Source organism: Lepus europaeus, unplaced genomic scaffold (assembly GCF_033115175.1).
Source record: "Lepus europaeus isolate LE1 unplaced genomic scaffold, mLepTim1.pri SCAFFOLD_3_1, whole genome shotgun sequence".
NCBI lineage: Eukaryota > Metazoa > Chordata > Mammalia > Lagomorpha > Leporidae > Lepus > Lepus europaeus.
In genome coordinates this window covers 13,105,619-13,118,282 of record NW_026909276.1, presented here as the reverse complement: position 1 = coordinate 13,118,282, position 12,664 = coordinate 13,105,619, and positions in this window count along the sequence as shown.

Sequence of the window (12,664 nt, the reverse complement as noted above, 5' to 3'; positions counted from 1 at the left end):
ACAGTGAAAATTTGAAAACTTTTCCTCTTAGGCATACATTGTGGGATACTGGCTAAAGTCACCATCTAATGCCAACCTCTCATATGGCATTGGTTTGTGTCCCAGATGCTCCACTTCTGATGAAGCTCCCTTTTAATGACCAGGAAAAGTCAGCAGAAGATTCTCCAAATGCTTGGGCCCCTGTAACCCATGTGAGTCCCAAAAGAAGCCTCTGACTTTGGGCTGGCCCAAGGCTGGCCATTGCAGCCATCAGGAATGAACCAGAGCATGGAAGATTTCTCTCTGTCTCTCCTGACTCCTTGAAAATATAAACATTCCCAGGGCCAGCACTTTGGTGCAGTGGATTAAAGCCCTGGTCTGAAGTGTTGGCATCCCATATGGGTGCTGGTTCTAGTCCAGCTGCTTCTCTTCTGATCCAGCTCTCTGCTGTGGCCTGGGAAAGCAGTAGAAGATGGCCCAAGTCCTTGGGCCCCTGCACCCAAGTGGGAGGCCCTGAGGAAGCTCCTGGCTCCTGGCCTCTGATGGCACAGCTCCAGCTGTTGCAGCCATCTGGGGAGTGAACCAGCAGATGGAAGACCCCTATATCTCTCTCTGCCTCTCCTCTCTCTGTGTAACTCTAACTTTGAAATAAATAAATCTTAAAAAAAGAAAAGAAACACTTTGTGTTTCTGCATGGGTACAAACTGATGAGATCTTTACTAATTATATACCGAATCGATCTTCTGTATATAAAGATAATTGGAAATGAAAAAAAAAAAACCTGGTGTTAAATTGGAAATGGCATAGAAAATTAATTAATTTTTTAAAAAAATATTATGTAGGATCTCTGTCTTTAATGTGCTGTACACTCTTATTTAATGCTATAACCAGTACTCCAACAGTATTTTTTTTCACTTTGTGTTGCTCTATGGGGGAAAACTGTTGAAATCATTACCTAATATATACTAAACTGATCTTCTGTATATAAAGAGAATTGAAAATGAATCATGATGTGATTGGAAGGTGAGAGGGAATGGGAAAGGGGAGGGTTGTGGGTGGGAGGGAAGTTTTGGGAGGGGGAAGCCATTGTAATCCATAAGCTGTACTTTGGAAATTTATATTCATTAAATAAAAGTTTAATAAAAAAAGAAAAGAAAAACATTTCCTATAACAACAAAAAAATACAAGGATGTCTACTCTCATCACCTCAATTGTGTATAGGACTGAAACATCTAGTGGGAGCAATTAGTGACAAAAAGAAATAAAACTGGAACTTAGCTATTTAGAAAACCCTAATGATTCCATGAGAGGCTATTCATTGTCCTGAATTGTGCAGCATGTCAAGCCATTGTTTGTGTTGCCAGAATTCCATATCAGAGCACCAGCTCTAATCCCAGCTACTTTGCTTCTGATCCAGTTTCTTGTTAATATGCCTGGGAAAGCAGCAGAGGATGGTCCAAGCCTTATGTGCCTGTTACCCAATGTAAGAGACAATGATGTATTTTCTGGCTGCTGGCTTCAGCCTGCCAAAGATCTGGCTGTTGTAGCCATTCAAGAAATAAACTGTCATTCTTACTTTCTCTTCCCATCTATCTCTGCCTATCTCAGAGTCTCCAGCTTTTAAAACAAATAGGGACCCGCACTGTGGCAGAGGAGGTTAAGTGGCCTCCTGTAATGACAGCATCTCATATGGATACCAGTGTGGGTTCCATCTGCTCAACTTCCATTCCAGTTCTCAGGTAATACACCTGGGTCCAAGGTCCAAGTGTCTGGGCCCCTGCAACCACGTGGGAGACCTGGAAGAAGCTCCTGGATCCTGGCTTTGGCCTGTCCCAGCACTGGTTATTGCAGAAGTGAACCAGCAGATGGAAAAACTGATTCTCTCTCTCTCTCTCTCTCTCTCTCTCTCTCTCTCTCTCTCTGTAACTGCCTTTCAAGTAAATAAATATTATAGCAAGCAAACATAGCAAATAAATATTTTTCAAGATTTCTTTCATTTATTTGAAAGGCAGAGTTACAGGGAGATAGAGAGATCTTTGATCTTGGTTCACTGCCCACAAGTCTACAGTGGCATGGCTGGGGAGCCAGAAGCATAGGTTGCAGAGGCCCAAGCACCTGAACCATCTTCCCCTAATTTTCCAGCGCATTAGCAAGAAGTTGGATAGGAAGTAGAGGAGCCAGGATTCTAATCAGTGCACATGTGATATAGCGGAATGGCAGGTGGTGGCTGGACTAAAATAGATATATATTTAAAAAGGAAAATTAAAAAAAACTATTAAATCCAAAAATGAATTCCATAGAGTTGCAGGATACAGAATCAACCAGGTTGTAGTAATTGTGCTACATCAAAAATGTTTGAAGTAATGCAGATTTACCTTGGAGAAGGACAGCCTGAAAGATTAATGCCAACCAGTGCAGCAGCTCAATAGGCTAATCCTCCACCTGCAGCACTGGCACACCAGGTTCTAGTCCCGGTCAGGGTGCTGGATTCTGTCCCGGTTGCCCCTCTTCCAGTCCAGCTCTCTGCTTTGGCCTGGGAGTGCAGTGGAGGATGGCCCAAGTGCTTGGGCCCTGTACCCGCATGGGAGACCAGGAGAAGCACCTGGTTCCTGGCTTCAGATCAGCGCAGTGCACCGGCCACAGTGAGCCAGCTGGAGTGGCCATTGCAGGGTGAACCAATGGTAAAAGGAAGACCTTTCTCTCTGTCTCTCTCTCTCACTGTCCACTCTGCCTATAAAAAAAAAGTAATGCCTTGCTAGTGAATAAATGCGGAATCTGATGTTTCAGAGTAAAAGATGGAAGCATATGAACGTGTATTGTTTCCTAGGCTGCCATAAAATCATGACAAAATAGGTGACTTAAAACAACTAAAATGGGATAGGCATATAAAAATTTGGAATAAATATATATTCTTTTTCTGTTCTGGAGGCTGGAAGTCTGATATCAGGGTGTCGGCAGGACCTTGTTCCTTCTAATGGCTCTGGAGAAGAATGCCTCCTTGCCTTTACCTAGCTTTTGATAATTGCCTGCAATCATTGGCATTCAGTGGTTAGAAGCTGTATCTCTCTAACTTCTGCCCCTGTTGTCATGACATCTCCTTTCTGTGTGTCTTCATATGGCTTTCTTTTTTTAATATTTTATTTTTTTGACAGGTAGAGTTACAGACAGTGAGAAGCAGAGACAGAGAGAAAGATCTTCCATCTGCTGGTTGACTCCCCAAATGGTGGCAACAGCTGGAGCTGGGCTGATCCAAAGTCACGAGTCCGGAGCTTCTTCCAAGTCTCCCACATGGGTACAGGGGCCCAAGGACTTGGGCCATCTTCTACTGCTTTCCCAGGCCATCAGCAGAGAGCTAGGTTGGAAGAGGAGCAGCCGGGACTAGAACTGGTGCCCTTATGGGATGCCGGTGCCACAGGTGGAGATTAAACTTCAGTGTCACAGCACTGGTCCCTATATGACCTGCTTATAAAAACAATACATATTGGGGGCCAGCACTGTGGTGTAGCAGGTAGGGCTTCCACCTGCAGTGCCAGTATTCCTTATGAGCACCACTTCAAGTGCCGGCTGCTCCACTTTTGATCCAGCTCTCTGCTGTGGCCTGGAAAATCAGTAGAAAATGACTCAAGTCCTTGGGCCCCTGCCCACACATGGGAGACCTGGAAGAAGCTCCTGGCTCCTGGCTTTGGATCAGCATAGTTCTGGCCATTGTGGCCATCTGGGGAGCAAACCAGCAGGTAGAAGACCTCTCTCTCTCTCTCTCTCTCTCTCTCTCTCTCTCTGCCTCTGCCTCTCTGTAACTCTGCCTCTCAAATAAATAAAAAATATTAAGAAAAAACACATTAAATTTAGGGCCCATTCTGATCTTGAAAGGTCTTACTTTAGCTACTTACATATGCAAAGATTCTATTTCAGAATAAAATCACATTCTGAGATTCTAGGTATATTTAAGGAAACAATATTCAACCCAGCAAAGTTTAATTTGCAAATACCAAACAACAAACAAACCAATTTAAGAAACAATAAGAAAGACAACATGACACCCCCAAAAGAACAGCATTTCAGTACTAGATTGTGAAGATGATGAGATGGAAGAAAATCAAGAAATGGAATTCCAAAAACTGATCATAAGATACAGAGAAGTAATCAGAAGCAAATGCTGGATTTTTGAAAAAATAAATAAAATTGATACACCATTGGACCAACTAACCAAAAAAAAAAAAAGAGAGAAGACCTAAATCACTAAAATTAGAGATGAAAAAGGAATTGTAACAACAGACACCCAAAAATATAAAGAATCATCAGAAATTACTATGAAGAACTGTATGCCAACAAACTGGGAAACCTAGAAAATGGATAGATTCCTGGACACAACAAACCTACCTAAATTGAGCCATGAAGACATAGAAAACTGAAACAGATCCATAACCAAGACAAAAATTGAATCAGTAATAAAGGCCCTCCCAAAAAAAGAAAAGTCCAGGACTGGATGGCTTTGTTGTAGGCAGAGAGAGAAAGAGAGAGATAGAGAGAGAGAGAGAGTGAGAGAGAGAGAGAGAAAGAGAGAGAGAGGTCTTCCATCTGCTGATTCACTCCCCAAATGGCCTCAATGGCCAGAGTTGAGTCACTCAGAAGCCAGGAGCCAAGAGCTCCTTCAAGCTTTCCCATGTAGGTGCATGTTCCAAGCACTTGGGCCATTTTCTACTATTTTTCCAGGACACAAACAGAGAGCTGGATCAGAAGATGAGCAGCCAGGACACAAATGGGAACCCTTATGGGATGCTGGCACCACATTCAGAGGCTTAGCCTATGTCACATCACTGACCCCCAGAAGATTTGCATTTTAAGAGCCAAACTCTGGAAAGAGAATGGAGTCATAGAGAGGAAGAACTAGAGGAGAAATCAAAAAGAGACATGACCAGTAACCATTAGACAGAGAAGTAAGAATACTAAACAGAAAAGACAGGAAACAAGAACACAATTCAGTTATAATTGGTTGGGCAAAGGATCAAAAGTGGAATTCAATTCCATGATGTATGTATGAAAGATTGCGTGGGCACTGGTATAGGATGTTGAAATTGGGAAAAAAAAATCAACAAGAATATGATGAAAAGATGTGAGACTGAAATTGGACACATTGTGTTTGAAATTTCTGCTGTTAATTATGTCAGGATCAACAATGGGCAACTAGAAATATGAGGTAGAGCTCAGTATAGAGATCAAAGTAGCAGAATTTCAGTGATCAGAGTGAATGAAATATCATAAAGAACAGGGTAATATAATGTGAAAAGGAATGTGAACAGGATCTGAGGAAACTCTGACACCTACTGGTAGGGAAGGACATAATAAAAAAAGGACAGGAGAGAAGGAATTTTAATGTTTATTCCAGGGATAATGAAAATCTCAATATTAAAAAATCTGGGATCAGCTATGTGGTATAGTGGGTAAAACTGCTGCCTGCAGTGTCAGCATCCCCTGTGGGTGCTGGTTCAAGTCCCGACTACTCCACTTCCAATAGAGCTCTCTGATATGGACTGGGAAAGCAGTGGAAGATGGTCAAGTTTTTGGGGCCCTGCACCCACATGGGACAGCTGGAAAATTTCCTAGCCCCTGAGTTCAGATTGATCCAGGTCTTGCCCTTGTGGTCATTTGGGGAGTGAACCAGTGGATGGAAGACTTATCTTCCCTCTGCCTCTCTGTAACTCTTGTCTTTCAAATAAATAATTTAAAAAATTTATTGAATATATATTGTTTCAAGATTTATAGCACCAAAAATAACTTACATCTCAATTCTATTTCCCAAACATTTATGAAGTACCCCTGTCATATTTCATGATATTCAGAGGTCTACTGAAAAAAAATTTCATGATCATCAACAAAGGCATTGAGAAAATACATTTTAAAATATTTCTTTGGCAAAAAATATTGTTTATTTAATTGAAAGTCAGGGTGAGAGAGAGGAGGTGAGACACAGAGAGAGATCTTCCATCTGCTAGCTCACTCCCAAAACAGTTGCGAAAGCCAGGGCTGGAACCAACTGAAGCCAGGAGTCAGGAGGCTCTACTGGGTCTCCCACATGGCTACATGGGCCCAGAGAGTTGGACAATCTTCCATTGACTTCCCAGGAGCATTAGGAGAGCTGGATCAGAAGTGGAGCAGCCAGACTCAAACTGGTATCCATATTGGATTCAGGCTATAGCTTAGCCTTTAAATCTTGAAAAAAATTATTATTTGCACAGAATTTATACCTGCAAGACTCAAAGAATCCCCATGAAAACTCCTATTTGGGTGGTACAATAAAATAAAATAATATTGGAGCCAACACTGTGGTATAGAAGGTTAACCCACTGCCAGCAACACTGGAATCCCATATAGGTGCCAGTTCAAAGCCTCTCTGCACCACTTCCAATCCAGATCCCTGCTAAAGTATCTCAGAAAGCAGAAGATAAGCCAAGGGCATGGTCCCCTGAATGCATATAGGAGATGTGGAAGATGCTTCCAGAATCCTGGCTTCAGACTGTCATAGCAGCAGTCATTGCAGCCATTTGTGTAATGAATCAGCAGATAGAATCTCTCTCCTCTTTCTGTAACTCTTCCTTTCAAATTAATAAATAAATTATTGAAAAAAGATGAAACATGACCACTCCTGGATAAGTAACAGGAGTCAGAGAGTATTCTCATTTTATATATTATTGTTTAAGGTTGCCTCCTCCAGTTCTTATAAAAAGTACTAGCAATCCTTTGGGAATCAAGAGGAATCTGTCATCTCTCAAGTAACTAATAACTGAAGGTTATGGTAATCACAACACTGTTAAATATGTGAATGGGTTAAATAGATCCCAAGTAAATGCTTCCAAATGCTCAAAATTGGACAAAGGAAAGGAGAATGAAATATACATAAAACATGGTTTTCAAAAATCATAAAAGGCAAGATTAAAACACCATGTCTCAAAAAGTTGACCCCATCTAAAATTATGAAAACATATATCTAGGTCTATTTTTTTTATTTTGTCAGAAGCAATGTTACTGTCAAAAAAGTATGCAGGGTTTAAGCTGTAGAGAGGTCAAGGGTGATACAGAGGAAACACAACACCTAAGCAATCTAACCCTGATAGTCCTTGCCAATGGGAACAGTGTGGATTGCAGAGGGCAGAGACATGTGCAGCAAGGGTGCATAATCAAGGCCTCCATATAGAGTGTCTCATGTGAACTTAGAGGTCTCTCCCTACTTCTGCCCCCAAAATGGGCAGATTGCTATGATTCCCCTCCATGCTCTAAGCCTCTACATGGGGTACACAGAAAGCACATAACTTATTTCTCTGTGAACAGGTCTATGGACCAAGGGTAGCTACCTTAGGGGATAACACGGGTGCCTGGCATTATTCAAGATTCTGGATTTGAGTGCAACATGGGACATTATGACTATTGAATTACACCATAAAATATGAGTATCATTTGGATTACCATGAGAAAAAAAGGAAAGTTGGGAAGGTTATGAATGTCCAAAGAAAGCAAAAAAGATAGGTCTGAAGGTTAAGTTCTACCAAAACCAGTGCCATGCTGAGAAATACAGATGAAAAAGATTATCAGGGCTGGTGCTGTGGCATAGTGGGTAAAGCAGCTGCCTGCAGTGCTAACATCCCATGTGGGCACTGGTTTGGCAAATCTTGGATGCTCCACTTCCAGTCCAGCTCTTTGCTATGGCTTGGGAAAGTAGTAGAAGATGGCCCAAGTCCTTGGGCCCCTGCACCCACATCAGGGACCTGGAAGAAGCTCCTGGTCCCTGGCTTCAGATCAGTGCAGCTCTGGCTGTTGCAGCCAATTGGGGAGTGAACCATCAGATGGAAGACTCTCTCTCTCTCACTCTCTCTATGTCTCTCCCTCTCTCTCTCTCTCTCTGCCTCTCCTATGTAACTCTGACTTTCAAATAAATAATAAATAAATCATTTTTAAAAGGAACTTATGGGATATGTACTCCATGGAATACCGAGAGAGGTTAAGAAAATCATTTAATTTGCCACAAAATGGATAAAACTGGAAAACATCATACTTAGTGATATAAGCCAGTCCAAAAAGGACAAATCCATATGTTCTCCCTGATCTGTGGTAACTAATAGAGCACCTAAGGTAATCTATAAAAATGAAATTTACGCTTTGAGAAGCAATGACTGAATAGCCCTTGTCTCAACTATTGAGGAAGAGTTTTTTTTCATATTATTTGTTGAAATCTTTAATTAGTATAGTTAATCATATGTGTAAAAAGTTATTTGCAAATAGATCTTAGTGAAAAAGAAGAATGCAAATAGGAGAAAGAAAGGGTGTAGGAGTGTGGGTGGGAGGGTGGGTATGGTTGGAAGAATCACTATGTTCTTAAAGTTTCAATTATGAAATGCATGAAGTTTGTATTCCTTAACTAAAAGGTTTCTGGGGAAAAAAAGATAGAAGAGCATTCCAGGAAAATTTTCATTTTGATGATTTGGGTCAAGGCTACTTGGTAGTAATATTTAAAAAGAAAATAAATTATGTGTTTTTCATCTTATTTATTTTTAATGATTAACTGGTTTGTTTTGAAAGACAGTTTTGGGAGAGAGGAGAAGACAGAGAAAGATCTTCCAGCTGTTGCTCCACTCCCCAAATAGCTGTAACAGCTGGAGCTGGGCCAGACTGAAACCAGGAGCCAGAAGCTTCATCTGGCTCTCAAACATGGGTGGCAGGTGTCGAAGCACTTGGACCATATTCTGTTGCTTTCACAGGTGCCCTAAGCAGGGAGCTGTATTGGAAGTGGAGCAACCAGGAAACAAACCAGAACCCATAAGGGATGCTAGCATCCTAGGCAGCTGTTTAATCCACTGTACCACAATGTCACAATGTCAGCCCCAGGTTTTCAATTTAGAATTGTGTGGCATGAGGTGCCATTTGGACAGCTACAAAGAAACACTCAACAGGGCATAGATATAGTGGTATACATGCTGTGCAAGAAATACAAGTTGGAAGGAAACAGACATGTCAGACCAGATAGGGTCAAACCTGTCAAGGTGAATTGCAGAGTGGAATCAACAAGATACCAGTAAAAAGAGAAGAAACCATCCGTGATGTCATGATACAAACAGGATGGCTTCCAGAAGGCTGTCTAGTAGTTTCAACTATGGCAAAGCAAAAGATTCTAGAAGTGAGGCAGTCATTTAGGCTAGTGCCCTAGACCTACAATAACATTTCTGGTTGTCTTTCCAGCACTGGCTCCTAATTCTAGATTTTTGCAAATCTACACACCAGAAGTCAGTGCTGACAACTCAAGCAAGTAGGCTTCTGCATCTCAAATGAGAGGCCAGGACTACATTCTTGGCTCTCAGCTATGACTTTGTTCCAGCCCTGGATGCAGTGGGCATTTGAAGTGTGAATCAGTGGATTAAAGGTCTCTCTCTCTCTCTCTCTCTCTCTCTCTCCCTCTCTCTCTCTCTCTCTCTCTCTCTTTCTGTGGCATAGCAGGCTAAGACTACACCCATGGTGCCAGCATCCCATATGGGCAAAAGTATGTGTTCCTGGAAGCTATTCTTCTTCTTTTTAAGATTATTTATTTGTTCGTTTATTTGAAAGTAGAGTTACAGAGATGGAGAGACAGAAAGAAAGGTCTTCTATCCACTGGTTCACTCCCAAAATGGTCACAAACAACTGGAGCTAGGCCAATACAAAGCCAGGAGCCAGAAGCTTCTTCCAGATCTCCCATGTGGACGCAGTGGCCTGAAGACTTTGGCCAACCTCTACTGCTCTCCCAGGTGATAGCAAAGAGCTGGATCATTAGGGGAGCAGCTGGGACTCAAATTGATGCCCATATGGGATGCCAGCATTGCAGGCAGAGGCTTAACCTACTAAACCACAGCACTAGCCCCAGTTGCTCTTCTTCTGATCCAGCTCTCTGTTTATGGCCTGGGAGACCCAGAGGAAGCTCCTAGCTCCTAGCTTTGGATCAGCCCATCTCCAGCAGTTTGGGCCATTTGGAGAGTGAACCAGTGGATGGAAGACTTTTCTGGGGCTGGTGCCGCAGCTCAATAGGCTAATCCTCCACCTGTGGTGCTAGCACCCCGGGTTCTAGTCCTGATCAGGGTGCCGGATTCTGTCCCAGTTGCTCCTCTTCCTGCCCAGCTCTCTGCTGTGCCCTGGGAGTGCAGTGGGGAATGGCCCAAGTGCTTGGGCCCTCCACCTTCATGGCTGCAGTGGCCATTAGGGAGTGAACCAATGGAAAAAGGATGACCTTCCTCTCTCTCTCCCTCTCACTGTCCACTCTGCCTGTCAAAAAAATTTTAAAAAAGACTTTTCTGTCTCTCCTATCCCTGTAACTCTGCCCCTCAAGTAAATAAATAAAATCTTTTTTCAAAAAGGTCTCAATATATTTCCATCTACTTCTTCTTTTCTTTCAAGTATATACATATTTTAAGATGGCAAAATATTCAAGTAAAGCAAAGATTAGAGAATTGTCTTTGGCTCTGATTATAGTTTATGCCATTGATAAATGTTTTGAAAAATGGAATAATTTGGCTGGCGCCATGGCTCACTAGACTAATCCACCTGTGGCACCAGCACACTGGGTTCCAGTTCGGTTGGGGCACTGGGTTCTGTCCCAGTTGCTCCTCTCCCAGTCCAGCTCTCTGCTGTGGCCAGGGAGGGCAGTGGAGGATGGCCCAAGTGCTTGGGCCTTGCACCCACATGGGAGACCAAGAGGAAGCACCTGGCTCCTGGCTTCGGATGGGCATGGTGTGCCAGCTGCAGCAACCATTAGGGAGTAAACCAACGGAAAAAGGAAGGCCTTTCTCTCTGTCTCTCTCTCTCACTGTCTAACTCTGCCTGTCAAAAAAAATAGTATAATTTGCCTGAAAACATAACTTTGCAAGTATGAAATATTCCTATGTAGTCTCCTAACTATGGAGAGTTATTTAAGGATGTGCAATAGATTCTATCCTCTACACAATTTCTGATCTGATCCATGAAACAAGTTCAGCCTCTAAAAAGCTTTTGAGGACACCCTACATTAACAAATCAAAATATAACCATTTTAATTAATTGTTTTTGAGGTAGCAAATTCTTCTCTGAGTTTCAACTCAAGCCATGTAAAAAGTCTTATAGCTATGGCAATAAAAAAATTGAGACCAATGTACATTCAGCTCAGATGCCTTTAGATCTTGCAGCCATACTTACTTTATATTATATAAATCTTGATTCTGACTTATATTTCTTTATGCTTTTCCAATTTATTTAACAAAATCTCAGAAAGCTCTTAAAATACAATGTGAAAGAAGCTAAGGAACAAATAAACAACTTACTGGCAATATATTTATTTTCATTGGACTTGGCCACATGTAGATGTCTCTAGAATCTTATCTGCAAGAGAAATTACTTGGAGGGAGGGGTGAAACAGTCTAAATTTTTCCTAGATTCTACTGCACTAGCAAGATCATGAAGGAAATGCATGTAGAAAAATGGGCATATTAGCTGGGCAACAAAAATAAAGTACCCTCCCTATGGGGGAATATAGACTTTAGACATGGAAAGAGCAGAAAAGACCCTGAAAGAGCACACACAATTCTACCAATCACTCAGGTTAAACATAGACTATTGTTAGGCTAATTAAAATATTAATTTGTTACCAATTTTGTAAAAAAAAAATCAATCCCAGGGCCATCACTGTGGGGTAGTGGGTGAAGCACCAATTCCAGTACACCAGCTCCACTTCTGATCTAGCTCTCTGCTATGGACTGGGAAAGCAGGGGATGAAGACCCAAGTCCTTGGGCCCCTTGCAGGTATGTGGGAGACCTGGAAGAATCTCCAGACTCTTGGCTTCAGATTGGCCCAGCCCCAGCCAATGAGGCCATTTGGGAAGTGATCAGCAGATGGAAGACCTCTCTCTTTGTGCCTCTGCCTCTCTGTAACTCAGCCTTTCAAATAAATAAATCATATAAAAAAAAACAATGTCAATGCATAGAAATAATTTATAATGTTCATCATGATTGTTCATACAAGTAGCAGTACACATTATGCTTTCACTAGTATCCATATTACACAGAAAATTACTCAGGCAATCCTGTTTTCCTTACATTATTTTATGTATCTAAAATTCCATAAAAGTATGCAGCTTGAAAATCAGTTTTTGGCCACAATTATATCTTTAGGAAAAATTAACATAATATAATAGTACAGCTTTCTGTAACTGTTCCATGTGACAATACTCCCTGTATATAAACCTTAATATAATCCTTCACCACAGGGACCCCCCTGACATTTTGCAGTTCACTTGTTCTAGCCCATGAGACAACAGTAAATATCATACCAACAAAGTTCAAAAAGTATTTTGCCTTTGGAAGTTTGCCTTCTGGCATAGCAATCATGTGGAGAATCCTGAGACTTGCCTTTTGGACACATAGGGCCTAGGTCATAGGCTGCACAAACCAGACATTGGAAGGGTAGACATTATGATGCAGTAGGTTAAGCTACTTCTCTGGACATACCACATCACATACCAGAGTGCTTGGTGTGTGTCCTGGCTATTCCGCAGCTCCAACCCAACTTCCTGCAAGTTTTTTTTAAAGATCTATTTATTTATCTAATACACAGAGTAACACAGAGAAAGGAGAGGCAGAGAGAAAGAGAGGGAGGTCTTCCATCCACTGGTTCACTCCCCAATTGGCTGCAATGGCT